The sequence below is a fragment of the Gossypium hirsutum genome, chromosome A09 (assembly GCF_007990345.1).
Source record: "Gossypium hirsutum isolate 1008001.06 chromosome A09, Gossypium_hirsutum_v2.1, whole genome shotgun sequence".
NCBI classification, from domain to species: Eukaryota; Viridiplantae; Streptophyta; class Magnoliopsida; order Malvales; family Malvaceae; genus Gossypium; species Gossypium hirsutum.
In genome coordinates, this window is record NC_053432.1 from 65,050,057 (window position 1) to 65,058,782 (window position 8,726).

Below are 8,726 nucleotides of genomic sequence, written 5' to 3' on the forward strand. Positions count from 1 at the left end.
ATGGCAGTCGTGGAGAACCTTTCCCGGTGGAGTTTGTAGTTCCTATGCGATGATTAGCTTAAAAGCTCTATATAACTGTTATAAAATCAAGAACTTTTTAGGGGATATTAGGAAGAATAATTACTTATAAAGAAATAACTGAAATTGATAATTAAAAATAAAATTCTAAAATCTAATAAAAATAAAAAGTAGTTTTAATAAAAATTAAAAACATAAAATAATAAATAAATGTTTTAAACATCTTCATCGTTGGATGGTTCGCGAGGTGGGACTGGCGATGAGATGTAGAGGTGCTGACAAATCTGCTGTAGAGTAGCATCAATGTTGTCAAATCGTTGAAAACACTGCTGCTCAAATTGAGTGAGGCGCTCAGAGATGTTAGCATATGAAGCCGCCGCATAAACTGGACGAAAGGGTGGTGGTGGCTAGGATGGTGGGTCCTCGTGCTGTGGAGGGACGTCATCAGGAATGTCCTCGTAGGCCTCCTCCTCAGTAGATAGGGTGAGACGATATTGAGGAAGGTAGGTTACTCGGTGCCTCTAGATCATTCTCATGCTAAGCATGCTCGAGATGCCTTGTGGAGACATCTAGCCAATGAGGGTCAATGACGATTCTTGGGCCGCGGTGTCGAGGAGTCCGAAGTGTCAAGCCAATCGCGTTACATACCCTTCCTATGTCGCTCTGTCTAGTGCTGAATCGCTAGGGCGATGAAATAGGCAAGGTCGATGATGTGCCCGTGCGACATACACCATAAGAAGCAGGCGTCGTGAGTGTTGACAATGTCAGTGCTCTCTCGCCTTCTTGTAATTGTGTGAGCCAAAATAGCGTGTAGGTACCTCAGGGATGATGGGAGAACTGATGCCTTGGAGCGGCTAGGATTGTAGGAGGCTGGGCTAGGGGCCAAAGTTTGCCAGCACTTCGAGGGAGAAAAATGTATGTGATGAGTGAGAGCATGTAGTTCATTTTCCTCCTTGAACTCCTCCGTATATAAGCCCAGTGCAGCACCAAACTCTGGGACGCTTAGTTTGCGGACTAACCCACCTAAGCGAAACTAGACCATACCGGGATCATCGTAATTCATCATTATGGTCTAAAGATGGAACGTTGAGCATAGTTTCATCGTGAGCTCGAGGTATGTTGGTTCGATGATCCCAAAGAATAGCTCCCAAAGGTCGGTGGTTAGGAAGGCCCGAATCGCATCAGTTATCTGAACTTGTTCTACAATAGCCCAGTCGATGCAGAGGCCCGCAATTAAAGGTCGGGCCCAAAGTATTTGGAAAAGCTCTTCTTGGGGCCCTCGGGTGAACTGCAGGAGAGGGTGACGAATTTTCGTGGTTGGACCCGCGGAAGATGACGCTCCCTTCCTCTTCTTCGAGGCAGGTACGATGGTTTTATTTCCTCGTAAAGATGACATTATAAGCCTGTAATATAAAGAATAATAATAGGTAAAGGAAAAGTAAAAAGTCATGAATTTGAACTAACTATTTCAGCCAAACTACTAATACAAAGCAAACTCAACCAAAATAACCATGAGAATGAGAATAGTAATGTAATGGGTATGAGGTTTTCCTAATCTCGATTTAACATGAAATGTATGATAACTAACCTAAAAATGCAAATTAAATGATAGAATAATGGGCAAAATGAAAAATATTTCAAAAGATATGAAGATTATGTTGATAATAAACACTAGAAATAAGTAAAATAGAAGTGAAAGGAGTAAACAAATGCTAGGGGAGAGAGATTGAGCATCAAAAATGGAGTGGGAAGCGGCGCACGGGCGTGGTAGGGAGTGCGTGCGGACTTGCAGCGGCTAGGGTTAGGGTTTTTGAATGGGGAAGAAAGTGAATAGTGCAGGGTATTTATAGATTTTAGAGTACATGGCCAGGTAACACACCCGTGTTCCCCAATTTTAGCCCGTGTGATTCACGAATTTTGAATTTGGGCACGTCTGACATTAAGTACACGCCCGTGTTCCTTGGGCCTGTGGTTGTACACGGCTGTTTCGAACGACCGTGTCTAGCTTCGTTCGCTTCTCTCACGCCCGTGTATGCAAGGTCTATGCCCGTGTTAAATTAACTGGTTCGACCACGGGTACTAGACACGAGCGTGTCGAAATCCCGTGATGGTTTCTCAATTTTAACCACGGGTCTTCCACACGGGCATGTCTCACCCCCGTGTTGTTTTGGCAGGTTCAACCACGGCCACGTCGCACGGCCGTGGCGTTTTATCGTAGCCCATGTTGGGGAAATCTTTTGCCCTGTTTTCACACGGCCCTAAGTACGCCCGTGTACTTGGCCGTGTCTTTGTGGAAACGCCTGTATTCAAGATTTCTATTAGTAAGTTAGGTCTTAAATACTAAAATTTAAAGAAATTAATATTGTTAGTGCTCGGGTTGCCTCCCGAAAAATGCTTATTTATAGTCTAAGCTCGATTACCTCTCCATTGAATGATCATGGTGGTTTGAGGAGTTTATACTCCTCATTCCTGTTATTAATCTCATTAAAATAAGGTTTTAAACGGGTATTGTTTACCTTAAAAGTGCCGAACTTGGGATGACTCAACGCGACCTTACCAAATGGGGAAATGCTGAGTATCGTAAGAGGGATTTCTTCATTAGATGTGGTAGCGACAATGTAGGGTTCTGTGGCATCTAATAAGACTATATCTCCAACCTTAAGTTGATTTGGAAAGGGGTTGAGCTTGTTCTGTCGAAGATTCAGTTTATCAGGTGTTCTCGGTTTATGCATCCGCCATTCATCTAGCTCCTCGATTTTTAGCTTTCGATCTTCATGAATGGGTCCTTTACTATTACTTGCGAATGACTCATGCACTACCTCCAGACTTGTTTCCTGCAAAGTAGGTTGTACCATATTGTCAGTTTTAGAGGAATGGGTTAAATGATCACCCTCAATTTCTGATGTGTTGTCAAAATTGAGAGCTTGAAGAGTGATTGTTTCGTCTCCCACACGGAGTGTGAGTTCACCTGTGCCAACATCAATAATTGTTTTAGAAGTTGCTAAAAAGGGCCTTCCCAGAATTAAAGGAGTGTTGCTATCCTCCTCTATGTTTAGAACAATGAAATCAACGGGAAATATAAATTTATCAATTTTAACTAGTGTAAATGCCCAAATTTGACCAGGCCCAATAAATAATAGTCCATTATTTTTACAAGACCCATTAACAGCCCAAAATACAAAAAGAAACCCTAAGCCCATGGCCCAAAACTTAAACAAATTTTCGGATGGAAAGCCCTAGCCCCTAGCCTTTGCGCCGCAAGCTCCTCACGTGGTGTCAGCACCTCCTCCGCTGCAACATCGCCGATCCTACAAAAAAAGGACAAAGAAAGAATACCAAAACGAGACGCAACAACAGAGAGAAACAGTAACAAAGGACAAAAACGCATAAACAGTAGCATACCTTTTGTATCTGGATATAAAAACCATGAAATCAATTATAAATGGAGGGTTCTTTTCGAATAAAAAAGATAGGGTATTACACAAACATTTTCAATAGCAAAAAACTCATATTCATAGTTAAAAAAGGTGATTTTTCTTTTCTTTTCTTTTATTTTCATTTTCATTTTTCTTGAACAAACTCATCTTGAATACGAAACAAAAAAATGGAAGAAAAGGGTTTAGAAGACAAACCTTCGCGCTTCGTCACTGGAAACAGCTGAGATAGCCACTTCCGATGAAAAGTGGTCGAAAGAACCGAAGGGTCACTTGCCTATCTTGGCGATTTTTCACCTTTTTTTTTCAAAAAATAATCCTAGATTAGGTTTCTAGAAGGCAAGAGGAAGAAAAAGGGGATTTTTTGGATTCTCCGGCCACCGTGGAGGCAGTGCCGTCACTGGTGACCGGTGGTCGGCACGGTAGACGACCGGTAGTCCAACGGTCGGAGTTGGGCCAGACATAAAAGGGGTTGAGAGAGTTTTTTAAGTTTTTTTGTTTTGAAGGTTGGAAAATGAAATTTTTTGTACTTTTTTTTTTGCTTTTATAAGTGCACAAAATGGCGCCGTTTTGGTGTCAATATGCATAGGCCAAAACGACGCCGTTTAGGCAATGACCCGTGCGACCCGACCCACAAGCAAGGAGGATCCGCGTGTTTCTTTTTTTTCGATTTATTTACACGCGTAGTCCCCCACTTTTGAATCGCACCTCAATTTAGTCCGTCTTTTACTTTTTCTCCTTATAGATTTGGCTATCAAATGTGTCACGTGTTTCAATTTAGTCACTGACTCGCTGAGCAGGGACACGTGTCCAGATGATTGGTTTATTTCCTCTTTTGACCCTCGCTTGTTTTCGCGCCTTCTATTTTAGTCCCTAGCAGTTTCTATTATTTACGATTTATCCCCTTTAACCTTAATTGGTTTCGATTCGGTCCTTATTTGTTATTTTTATTACAATCTAGGCTCTAAATTTCATTTTAGATTTCGATTTAGCCGTTTATTCATTTAATCTCAACCTTTTATGAATTGTTATAAATTGTTTATTTGTTCATTCATATATCCGTCCATTTATCTATTTCTTTGTACTTTTATTTTGTATTTAAATTTGTATCACCATTTATTCCGTCATTTAGCATATCTTATTATCATTATTATTATTGTTGTCATTATTTGATTCATTTATATATCTATTTACTATCCTTTTTATATATGTATATTAAAAGAATTAAATTATTTATGTTTTTGCTACATATATTATTATTATTATTATTATTGAACATATCATATATTTTATATCATTATCAACTTTAAATATTTTACATAGATTATTTCTTTTAAACTATTATATGTATTTTAAAATTTCTTATATATTGTTTGGTTATACTGGTTGATATGTTAATCATTTCAAAAGCTTTTTATTGTCATTTATTTTAAACTTCCTATAAACTACTTATTTTCTTTTATTTATTATCATTATTATATTATTATTATTGCTATCATCATATTATTAAGTTAATTAATCTTATATTGATTCCGTCATATTATATTTTTTTTCTTTTTGTATTTATCTACATTATTATTACTATTATTATTGTATTTATTTTTGAACATATCATGCATTTTAAATTATTATCAATTTTAAATATTATATATATATATTATTTCTTTTAAATCATCATACATAGTATTTATTTTAAGATTCTTATATGTATCTTTGTATTTTAAATTATTACATATATACATATATTTTTTACTTAAACATTTTTTTATACATCATTTTACCTCAAATTTCTCTTTTCACATTATTCATTCTAAATATTTTACACGTCATTTGAGTTAAACCATCTTATATCTTATCTATTTTAAATTTTTATATGTTATTTAGTTACACTATTTTATATGAAAACTATCTTAAATTATTTTTATTATTTATCGTAAACCTTTTATTATTATTAATTTTAAGACTTCATATGTTACTTATTTTAAACTTGTATATATATTATTTATTTTGGATTCTTATATATATATATATATATATTATTTAAATTATTTTTGTAAAACATTTATTTTAAATTTCCCTTCTTTCACATTATTTATTCTAACTTTATTCATTTTCATTTGAAAGTTTGTTTTGTTTTATTTACTTTAATTTGAGTTGTTGCTCATTAATTATATTCTTTAGTTTTCATTAATGTTTGATTAAAATGGTTGTTTTCCGAAATAGGATTATTATTGTGTATTTCAAAATTGTATGGCCATATTATTATCTTTATCATCCATTTGTATAATGTTGCATTCACATATCATTTCATGCATGTAAGTTATGTTTTTATGTCTTGCTTTTGCATCATGATTCAAATGCCCACTTTTGCTTGATATCGATTATCTTTTACCCTAAACAAACTAAACGAACACATTCTTTGAGCCAATTTTATAATCGCTTACTTGAAAACTTCGCAAATAAAGTAATATTTCGTGATTTAGAAAATTCGAGGAATCGTGCCCTAACTTACTAGGTTTCGATTTGTCTTGTTTAATCTAAATAACTGAATATCCTTTTAAAATTTAAATACATTTTTTTAAATCAAAAGGCAAGCTTGTTTTCGGGGGTTTAAACTGTTGTGTCCTAACGTACTGGATGTGACATTTAATTACTTCGAGATAAGAAGGTCTTTAGCATCCGCTTCGATTTATTCAAATATTTTTGTAAAACGAACATTCATAAAAAGGGATCGTAAAAATTTGAAACAAGGCAATATTTCGTGTTTGGAAATTTCGAGAAATCGTGCCCTACGTCTGGGTTTTGATTTATCGTTTGACCGAACAACCAAATATCCTTTTTAAAATTTCAATGCATGAGTTTTGTAAATCATGAGATGATTTTGGTATCGAAGTTTCGAAATATCGTGTCCTACGTACTGGATGTGATATTTTATTTCTTTGGAACAAGGAAATCTTAATATCCACCTCGAGTTATTCAAACATTCATAAAAGGGGATCATATTTCAAAATTTATCTTAAATCTTTTCAATTTTCGACATTAAGACATTATTTAATCAATTAGGTACCAATTTTGGGCGTTACGAGGGTGCTAATCCTTCCTCGTACGTAACCGACTCCCGAACCTGTTTTCTCAAATTTCGTAGACCAAAATTGTTGTTTTAGTAAACTAAAATGTTTTATTTAAACGACCAAACTTCTTGGTGATCCGATCATACCTAAACAAAAAACGATTGGTGGCAACTCCCAATCTTCGTTTTTGCTTTCAAAACCAAAGTCGATTCCCTTTTTTTTTAAAAAATGATTTTGACAACTAGCACATCTTCAATAATAGCCCTAGGGAATCTTATAGTTTTATCTGCTAGTTGAATGCTCATCCTAGTCTGTTTGGGTTTCCCGAGACCTTGTTGCTTAAACATTTTGTAAGGCATGACGTTGATACTAGCCCCTAAGTCAGCTAATGCATTATTAACATCTAAACTACCAATTAAGTAAGGAATCGTAAAACTCCCTGGATCTTTTAGTTTGTTCGGTAGCTTATTTTACAGAATAGCTGAGCACGCTGTGTTTAGCTCTACATGCATCGCCTCGTCCAACTTTCGCTTATTTGCTAAAAGATCCTTTAAAATTTTCATTACGTTTGGCATCTGCGATAGCGCTTCAATAAACGGTAAGTTAATGTGTAATTTTTTTAAGAGTTTAAGGAATTTACCAAATTGTTCATCTGAGCGGTCTTTCCTTGTCGCATTGGGGTATGACACACAAGGTTTATATTCGACATGAACCGTTTTGTTTTTATTGTAATCTGCCTCACCTTAACCTTTGCTTACCACAGTTTCTTGTCTCGGTTCTGGATCAGGCCCAACAAATCCTTCTTCATTTTAAACATTAATCGTGTTGAGTTGTTCCCTTGGGTTAGGTTCAGTATTACTAGGCAAGCTACCTTGTGGTAATTCGGAGATTAGTTTAGAAAGCTGGCCTATCTGAGTTTCGAGCCCTTGGATTGACGTTTGTTGATTTTTAAGTGCCGTTTCAGTGTTTTGAAAATGGGTTTTTGACACCGATATAAACTTTGAGAGCATCTCTTCAAGGTTCGGTTTCTTTTCCTATTGATAGGGTGGCTGTTGGTAGCCCAGAGGTGGTCGCTGATTTCCTTGGCCTCCCCATGAAAAATTTGGGTGGTTCCTCCAACCTGCATTATAAGTGTTACTGTATGGATTGTTTTGAGGTCGAGGATTATTACCCATGTAATTTAATTGCTCGTTATCCATGTTGTGGCCATAAGGTTGGTATTCTGAATGGCTTGTTCCACCTTTACTTGCTTCGCATTGCATTACTGGGTGAACCTATGAAGAACTAAGAAAACCATCAATTTTCTTATTCAAGAGTTCTACCTGATTAGAGAGCATGGTGACCGAATCGATATTATAAACACCGGTTGTTTTCATTGGCTTTGTCCTCATGACTTGCCACTGATAATTATTCAATGACATCTCCTCGATGAACTCATACGCATCTTCAGGTGTTTTATTATTGATGGTTCCGCCAGCAGCCGCGTCAACCATTTATCGAGTCGAAGGATCCAGGCCATTATGGAACGTTTGAACTTGGAGCCAAAGCGGTAACCCATGGTGAGGGCACCTTCTCAAAAAGTCCTTGTATCTCTCCCATGCATCGTAGAGTGTTTCTAAATCCATCTGCACAAAAGAAGAGATATCATTACGTAATTTAGCCGTCTTAGCAGGTAGAAAATATTTTCAGTAAAAAATTTTTGGTCATTTGTTCCCAAGTAGTAATTGACCCTCTTGGTAACGAGTTCAACCACTGTTTAGCTTTGTTCCTCAATAAGAAAGGGAATAACCGAAGACGAATGGCATCGTCAGAAATGCCATTAATTTTAAATGTATCGCATAGTTCCAAAAAGTTTGCTAAGTGAGCTTTGGGATCTTCATCCTACAAACCATCAAACTGAACAAACTGTTGTATCATTTGAATTGTGTTAGGTTTCAGTTCAAAAGTATTTGCAGCTGCAGCAGGTCTAACTTTACTTGATTCAGTTCTTGTTAAAGAGGGTTTAGCATAATCATACATAGTGCGTGGCGCAGGATTTTGATTAGCCGTAATTGCAGGAGGTAGCTGATTGTCTTGGTTTTTAGCCATCTCTTCGGTTGGGGGTTGAGTATCGTCTTCTTGCTCGTTCTCTGTGTATCTTATGCTTCACCTTATTTCTCTTTAGTTTCTGCGAACTGTGCCATCGATTTCTTCAACAAAAAAT

The 8,726-nt window shown here is 36.4% G+C and overlaps 1 non-coding gene across 1 annotated transcript; it reads left to right on the plus strand.

Moving 5' to 3' along the window:
- The first annotated feature begins 8,074 nt into the window (after window positions 1–8,074).
- LOC121207368 (small nucleolar RNA R71) lies at window positions 8,075–8,181 on the plus strand. Its single transcript, XR_005902458.1, has one exon. It is a non-coding gene; the product is annotated as a small nucleolar RNA R71 (small nucleolar RNA).
- Window positions 8,182–8,726: the final 545 nt, after the last annotated feature.